General features: G+C 39.8%; 1 long non-coding RNA gene across 2 annotated transcripts in view; it reads right to left on the bottom strand.

The window, feature by feature from the left end:
• Positions 1–3414: 3414 nt before the first annotated feature.
• LOC140528962 (uncharacterized) overlaps positions 3415–8771 on the bottom strand; it is a 145647-nt gene continuing 140290 nt past the window's right edge. Inside the window, exons 4-5 of one of the 2 annotated variants that reach the window (XR_011975361.1) lie at positions 6254–7981; positions 3415–5251 (exon numbers count right to left, since the gene is read on the bottom strand). This is a non-coding gene — a long non-coding RNA (uncharacterized lncRNA). The remainder of the gene's footprint in view (positions 5252–6253; positions 7982–8771) is intronic. The other variant, XR_011975363.1, reaches the window with a different exon arrangement.

The raw sequence follows: 8771 nt of genomic DNA, 5'->3' as shown, positions 1-8771 counted from the left end.
ATGAAAACTCCATTTATTCCTGTTTCTAGTATTTTTAATAGGAATGGGTGTTGTACTTGTCCAAAGTTTTTTCTGCATCCATTGAGATAATCATGTGATCTCTGTTAATTTTGTTATTGATATGGTCAATTATGCTGATATTTTTCCTAACGTTGAGTCAGCTATGCATTCCTGGTATAAATTCCACCTGGTCATAGTGTCTTATCCTTGTGATAAATTGCTATAACCTCTTTCTTAATATTCAATTTAAAATTTTTGCATCGGTATTCATTAGGGAGATTAGACTATGATTTTCTTCCTTTGTTTTGTCTCTTCCTGATTAAAGCATCAGTACCATACTTGTATCATAAAAAGAATTTGGTAGAGCTCCTTCTTTGTCTGTTTTTCCAAATTGTTTATATAGTATTGGAATTAATAGGTCTTTAAATGTTTATTAGAATTCACATGCAAAACCATCTGGCCCTGATGATTTTTTCTTAGGGAGTTCATTGATGGCTTGTTTAGTTTCTCTTTCTGAAATGGAATTATCTAAGTATTTTATTCCCTCTTCTGTTAATCTGGGCAGTTTGTATTTTTGCAAATACTCATCCATTTCACTTAGATTGTCAGATTAATTGGTACCCAACTGGGCAAAAATAGCTCCTAATTGTTGTTTTAATTTATTCTTCATTGCTGATGAGTTCACTTCTTTCATTTTTGATTCTGGCAATTTGGTTTTCTTCTTTTTCTTAAAATCAAATTAATCAAAGGTTTACCTATTTTATTGTTTTTCTCATAAAACTAGCTCTTAAGGTTTTTTTAATTGGTTAAATACTTTTCTTAATTTCAATTTTCTTGATCATTCCTTTGATTTTCAGAATTTCTAATTTGGTATTGAATTGGGGATTTTTAATTTTCTTTTTTTCCTAGCTTTTTTAATTGTATGCCCAATTCTTTGATCTCCTCTTTCTCTATTTTGTTCGCATAAGCATTGAGAGATATAAAATTTCCCATAAGAACTATTTTGGCTACATTCCATAAGTTTTGGCATGTTATCTCATTATTGTCATTCTGTTGGATGAGATTATTGCTTGTTGTTTGTTTGCTTATTGTTGTTTGACCCACTTATTCCTTAGGATTAGATTATTTAATTTCCAATTAATTTTTAAGTCTATCTTTCCATGGCCCCTTTTTTACATGTACTTTTTAATTACATCATGATCTGAAAAGGATGCATTTAATATTTCTCTCTTTCTGCATTGGAATTGTGAGGATTTTGTGCCCTTATACATGGTCAGTTTTTTGTGTAGGTGCCCTGTACCATTGATGAAAAGGTATATATATTTCTTTCTGTCCCCATTCAATTTTTTCCAGAAGTCTACTTCATCTAACCTTTCTAAAATGTTATTCACTTCCTTAACTTCTTTCTTGTTTATTTTGTTGTTAGATTTATCTAGTTCTGGGAGGGGAAGGTTGACATCCCTCATTAGCATAGTTCTGCTGTCTATTTCTTCCTGTAACTCCCTTAACTTTTCCTCTAAGAATTTGGATGCTACACTAGTTGGTGCATATATGTTTAGTAATGATATTACCTCATTGTCTATGGTGTCTTTTAGAAGGATGTAGTTTCCTTCTTTATCTCTTTTAATTAGATCCATTTTTGCTTCTGCTTTTTCTGAGAGCAGGATTGCTGCCCCTGCTTTTTTTACTTTAGCTGAAGCATAATATATTCTACTCCAGTCTTTTACCTTTGCTCTGTGTTTATCAATCTACTTCAAATGTGTTTTTTCTCAACAACATATTGTAGGATCGCGATTTTTAATCCACTCTGCCACTTCCATTTTATGGGAGTTCATCTCTTTCACATTCATACTTATGATTGCTAACTGTGTCTTTATCTCCATCCTATTCCCCCCCCCCCCCCCCCCAGTTTATGCTTTTCTTTCTCCTTTCTCCCTCCCAGGAGCAGAGTCAATACTTTCTCAAAGTCTGGCTGTGAAAGGGATAAGAGATAGAGGATGACAGCTTCAGGGAGTGACAGAATCAAGTATAGATTTCATATTTTGTTATGTTCTGCAGTTTCTTAATAACTTGAGGAACATCATTATGTGTGTAAGTGAAGTGTTAGTAAGCTAGGTGAGATTAAAGATGAAAGAGAGAAGAAATCATTGAGGGCAATCTTCGAAAAGAAAAACAATAGAATCTAAAGCACATGGGGAGAGTCTGGCTTTGGCAAAGAGAAGAGTCAACTTTTCATCAGAGACTGGAAGAAAAAAGAGAATGGAGGTTGATGATGTAGGGTTTTGAGGAGTGATGTAAGGCAGAGACAGAACTTGAGACCAAATGACAATTTTCTCAGTGATGTAGAGGGTCAAATTTCTACTGAGATAGAGGAAAGAGATGATAAAGGAGGCTTTGAGAACAAAGGAAAAATTTTGGAATAGTTACTGGAGAGAGTGTCATGCTAGAGTCAATAAAAGAAAAATAACAAGATTGCCATGAGCATTGAGATCAGGTAACAAAAATTTGGAGTGAAGCCAGTCAACTCAAGTATTTGACTTTTTTAATGCTTTATATGGAGACATTTTTTGCATCACTATAATTTGTCACTAACTACCACTAACCATCAGAAACAAAAGCAATGCTTTTAAGAAAGAGGTAGAGTTAGACAAAATTGATGGACACATTGACCATGTGGCATAGTATATATCTCCCACCATATGTCTCATCTTATAACTGCAGTCCATGATCTGTTTAAATTAACACTCTTTCCTTTTTCCTGATTTTGGTCATTTTTCCTATTGTTCTTTGGTCTTCCTTTCTTCCCTCTCTAACAATTAATTCACATCTCACTAAGTTTTACTAAATTCTTCATAGTTATTGTTCTTTCAGAGTAATTATATTCCTTATATTCAGATGCCAAAATTTCTTCAGGCCTTTCACAATTGATGGGAAGTCATTTTATTTCCACATTTTGGCTGGCACAGGAAATGCTACTATAAACATTTAAACATTTTGGTTCATATGGGGCCTCTCTGTTTGTCTTTTCACCTCTTTTACCTAGTAGTGTCATCCCTAAATCCATGCATGTGAATTGTTTAGATGTTTTTCCAGAAAAGTTAAAAATTGCTTTTCAGAATGATTGGACAGATTCACACTTCAGACAGCAGGGTACCAGTATATCTGTCTTCACACACCCCCTGGTTTCCAGAATTTCTCCAGGAGCATTCAGCAATATGTGAAGAGAAAGAGAGCTGGCATGACTAAGGCCTGAAATTGTTCAAGCCTGGTGATTGGAAAAGGGAGAATGGATTTAAGGGTAGTTTCTGTTGGGATCCCCTAGACCATTTCAGGGACCCCTAAACCCCGACCCAAGGCTCTTGTCCAGCAAGAGACCTTGATCTAGTGAGTAATGAAATGAGGTAGGAGACAAGATGGTAAAAAACTCCATTTATTCCAGCTAGCCCACATGCACATATAGTCTAAATTACATGAACATTCCTAAGCATATACATTGAACCTATCACCTAACATTATTCCTTATAGGGGTGTCTTCTCCACTGGACATCCGGGACTGGACAAAGAACTGCCATGTTGCCAACAAAGACAAGACCCTTCCTCCTGAATCCACCTAGTTCCACCCTTACCAACAAGCCCCTAGGTTACCTAGGCAGGCTCTCTGTGTAGCATCCTGCCATGGACAGGGGTCAGCTCTAACTCGTCCCATTACAAGTTTCATGCAGCGTGACTGAACTACTGGACAATAGAGTCAGGATTGTGAAAGGAGAAATGTGAAAGAGAAGAGTTAATGAACTGAGAGAACCAGAAGGGCTGGGTGAACTTTGAGGACAGGATGAGGACAATGATCAGGTTTAGGAGGAATGAATCAGAGGGAGAAACTGAAGGTGGGCTATGGTCAGAGAAAGGAATTTGGGAATTGTGGATCAAGGTCTTTTAGTCATTACTGGCAAAATTCCTTCTAGAGTCCTCTTTAATAGGCTGATGCTTCACCTGGAAGATGATCATATACCTGAGAGCCAGTGTGGCTTCAGAAAGTGCTGAGGAACAATCGATATGGTGTTTGCTACCCAATAACTCCAGGAGAAATGCCAGGAGCAGAACAGAGGTCTGTACACAATGTTTGTAGGTCTGACCATGGCCTTTGACACTGTTAGTCACGAGGGCTTATGGAAAATTATGTCAAAATTTGGCTGCCTGGAGAAGTTCATCAATATTGTACATCCATTTCATGATAGCATGCTTGCCCGGGTTTTGGATAGTGGACAATGCTCGCGTACCTTCCCAGTCACCAATGAAGTGAAACAGGGTTGTGTGCTTGCTCCCATGCTTTTTAGCATGATGTTTTCAGTCATGTCATCAAATGCTTTCAATGAGGATGAACACAGCATCAAAGTCAATTACCATACTGATGGTAAGTTCTTCAATTTGAAAAAGTTACAAGCCAAGACCAAAGTGGAGGGAGTGTTGGTACATGATTTTCTGTTTGTAGATGATTGTGCACTCAGTGCAACCCCTGAAGCTGAGATGTAACAAAATATGGATCGATTCTCTGCTGCCTGTGCTAATTTTGGCCTAATAATTAACACCAAGAAAACACAGGTGCTCCATCAGCCACCACCACACCATCCATATGTGGAATCATCAATTACAACAAATGGAGAAGTTTTGAATGCTGTGGATAAGTTCACTTACCTTGGTAGTATCCTTTTCAGGGAATGTACACATAGACAATGAGGTTGATATATGCATTGCCAGAGCTATCTCAATGTTTGGGAGGCTCTGAAGAAAAGTTTGGGAGAGAAGAGGTATTAGATTGACTACCAAACTGAAGGTCTTCAGAGCTTCATTGTTGACTTCATTGTTGAATGCTTATGAAACATGGACAGTCTACCAGCACCATGCCAGGAAACTGAATCGCTTCCATTGGAACTGTCTTAGGAAGATTCTGAGGATCACCTGGGAAGATAAGGTAGCAGACACCGAAGTCTTGTTTGAGGTGAACTGCCAAGCATTCAAACTACGCTTCAGAGAGCACAACTCTGATGGGCTAGTCACATTCTTTGAATACAAAACGTATGCTTGCCAAAAAGATTATTTTATGGAGAACTCACATGGAGTAGGTGATCACATGGTGGTCAGAAGAAGCGATACAAGGACATTCTATAGGTCTCTCTCTCAAGAACTTTGGATTTGACAGTGCAGACACTGGTACAGGACCACTCAGCATGGTATGCCCAGATCAGAAAGGGCGCTGTGCAAAACAGAATTGAGACAGCACAAAGTAAATATAAGATGTGCAAATTTATAGTATCCACCCCAAAAGTTCATACGGACTATCTGAGCCCGACCTGTGGTAGAGCATTCCAAGCTCGTATTGGTCTGATCAGTCACATTCGGAAACACTGAAACTTCATTTTATCATGGTGATGTCATTTTGGTCCTCTTTGAAAATGAAGGACAACAACCATTGAAATGTGAGCTCCTTGAGAGCCCAGACTGTCTTACTTTTGTTTTTGTGACCGCAGCAATTAACATCATGCTTAGCTTTGCATAAAATAAATAACTGAGAAATGCTTCAGTCAGTCAGATTAAAAGTTATAATAACTTTTGCTTTGGGTGACTGAGGTACATAAAGATACAGGTCATGGGAGTTTCAGAGGCTGATAAATGGGTAGGTCATGGTGTGATTGAATATAGGGCTTTTAGAGGGCAGAAAGTGTTTCATTTACTTTATATCCCTAGTGTCTTGCTCAGTGCCTGGCAGATGACTGGTGCTTAATAAATGCTGGATGTCTACCTGAATAATTGTTTTGAAGGGATATCAACATATAGGGCAGCTGGGGGAGCACTGGATAGAGCACTGGGCCTGAAGTCAGGAAGATTCATCTCCCCAAGTTCAAAGATGGCCCCAGACACTTCCTAGCTATGTGATTCTTGGCAAGTCACTTAATTCTGTTTGTTTCCTCATCTGTAAAAATGAATTGGAGAAGGAAATGGCGAACCACTCCAGTATCTTTGTCAAGAAAATCCCAAAGAGGCAAACAGGGTGAAGTGACTGGCCTAATGTCACACAACTAGGAAGTGTCTGAGTCCATATTAGAACTCAGGTCCTCCAGACTCTGAGTTCACTGCACCACCTAGTTGCCCATGGTCCCTTCTTACCAGTCCTCTTATACATTTACTGCTCTCCACACACTATGCTTCAGTCATACCTTTTTATGTGTCTTTGTACATGCTGCTCCCCTCCCCATACCTGAAATGTGCTTCTTCCTCCTCTCCACTTTTAAGAATTCCTGATTAAAGACTACCCCACACCACCTTCTATCTATAGCCTTTTCTGATTATACAAGTTACACTAGTGACCTCTACCTACAAACTTATTATTCATTTGGAACAGTAATCATACAGAGATGAGATTAATACCACCTCATCTTCTCCCTAAGTATTTTGATTGATTCACAGAATTATAGGGAGATGCTGGTTCAGGGCCCCTGGAATCAACTAGGGTTCCCATAAATGTTCCCAGTGTCAATGAGGGCTACTACTCTCTGTTTATTCTTGCTCAGTGACCAATTAAGAGTCAGTTCTACATGAGGCCTCCAATCAGCCTCCAGTGTCAGCACTTGGGAGAGACTTTGCCCTGCTCCTTAGTCCCAGGGGTTGGGTGGGTTCTACCCTGTAACTAAACCTGAGAGGATAGGGTACTGAGTTCTGTCTTAGGGGAGCATACCCTCAGCTCCTGAATCCCACAGATGCATGTCCTCACAAAAATGCTCTCTCTCTCCCTTTACTGGAAGTGTTGAGAAATCAATTTTTTGTAGAGTTGGTAGGAACTCCCTCACATCATGGTCCTCTTTGAGAAAAATGGACAAACCAGTTTCCCTTCGGCCCCTCCCTCTCCCTTTTCCCTCCCTTCTTTTTCCCTCCTTGACCTTCAGAAAGTCATTACTATTTAGTACAGTACAGCTCAGTACAACTCCCTCCTCCTCCTCCTCAGGTAATCCAAACCTTAGCATCCCACCTTTTGCTATTCACAATTACACTAAAATGGGGTTAGGACAACTTTCCCCTCCTAGTCATGCAAAGTGGTAGGCAAGAATTTCTAACTTCTTACTCTTCTTCTCCATCTTTTCCATCAGCCCTGTGGCCAAAAGGGTCATGGAAGACCACTCATCTGACTCTCTTTGGAGGTCTTCCCCCAGGTTCCTCACTTTACTCTCAGTTTCCATTCAGACTTCTGTAGACCACGTTAGTGATCAAAGCAATGGCCAGCCGGCTATGGCTGCACACAGCTTGACTTCCTTATTAAGATGAGGACCCCTCATAACCTCAAACAAACACCATTGTCCCCTCTGGTTTCTTCAGGGCATCTCCATCAGCTGCAAGTACATAACATACCGACCACACCTCCCTAGATGGATGTGTCTGGACAATTCGGAATTTCCCCCATGGAGGTCTCAGTATCTAAGCTTATCCTCTAGTGGTGCAGATCATCCAAAGGAAAAGTCCCACTGTAAAAGGAAAGGTATTCAGATTCCAAAGAAAGAAGCTGACCATGCCAGTGGGGTTTACAAGATATAGATTTATTAGGTTATTGGAATTAATTGGGTTGCAAAAAGGAAATTAATTTACTCATGAAACCTGCCCTGTGTCAGTGACAAGACAGAGTGCTGGATCCCTGCACCAAGCCCAGGCCAGGTCAGGTATTACATACAAACAGAATAAAGAAGCGATGACAGCGATGACAGAACATGACAGCGATGGCCCCGGGTCATGAACAAGTGTTCCCATGGGATAGTTGGAGCTTCTTTTGCTGCTTGCTTTTAGTCAAGGTAGTCTGCATTCTCTGTGATTCTTAAGATCACATTCCTAGACTCTCTCTGCCACCATAGAGAAGGATGACAAGGTCAGGCCTGTGTGATAGGATTATCATTTTGGTATTTTTGTAGAGCATAGATTGTTGCAACCTCCAGAGTTTGGTCTAAAAAAGACAAACATGATTTAGGTGGTATCCATTGCTTATTTCTCTCAAAGCAGGCAGCATGCATGCATGGGAGCCAGTGTGGAACTGGGATAATTTGGGGGTTAGCCTGCACAGTTTGTATACCCTCTCAACAGGGGCTGATGTCATCCCCTCATCATTCACCCCTGGGCAAAGAAAATTTCTCTATATCAGACCACTTCCAACCACTCTCAGCCTGGGCCACGTAGACAGAAGATTCTGTTTCCACTCAAGCCTAAGCAGAACACAATGGGGCTTCTCTACCTTGATTTGAGTGGGACTGACCAGGATGCAGTCTCATTATCAGTAATATCCTTTTGAAGTAGAATTGAATTTAAAGTCAGGACTTTGAAAGAAGGAGGCTGAGGGAAGCTCTAAATCTCCAAAATATTGGTTATTAATAATTATTTTTCACATTCCTCTATCTGATTGTAATGAGAGGCATAGACTCCTCAGTGAATCACTAACTGATGTGGCCAATATTTCATCAAGGGTTTGGGGAACTTATGATGATGATGTATTGAGAAAATCAAAGAGGGTGATCCCTTTAGTTAGTAGACACAGTAACAAAACCAAAGCGGAAGTCCCCTTTAGTAAGTTGACCCAGTCTGCACCAGGCCACAAACCACTTCCTCTACCCCATTCCAATTCTTCTTCGTGCATCATCTTCTGTCATTCACATGTAAGCTTCCTGAAGACAATGTGAATACCAAAATAGACCATGGTATCCCTAAAACCTCAGTTTAAATTCTGCCTTAACACTTAATAG

The sequence above is a fragment of the Notamacropus eugenii genome, chromosome 2 (genome assembly GCF_028372415.1).
Source record: "Notamacropus eugenii isolate mMacEug1 chromosome 2, mMacEug1.pri_v2, whole genome shotgun sequence".
In the NCBI taxonomy this organism is placed as follows: Eukaryota; Metazoa; Chordata; class Mammalia; order Diprotodontia; family Macropodidae; genus Notamacropus; species Notamacropus eugenii.
Note: the sequence above shows the minus strand (reverse complement) of the source record. Positions and strands in the feature narration are given on the sequence as shown.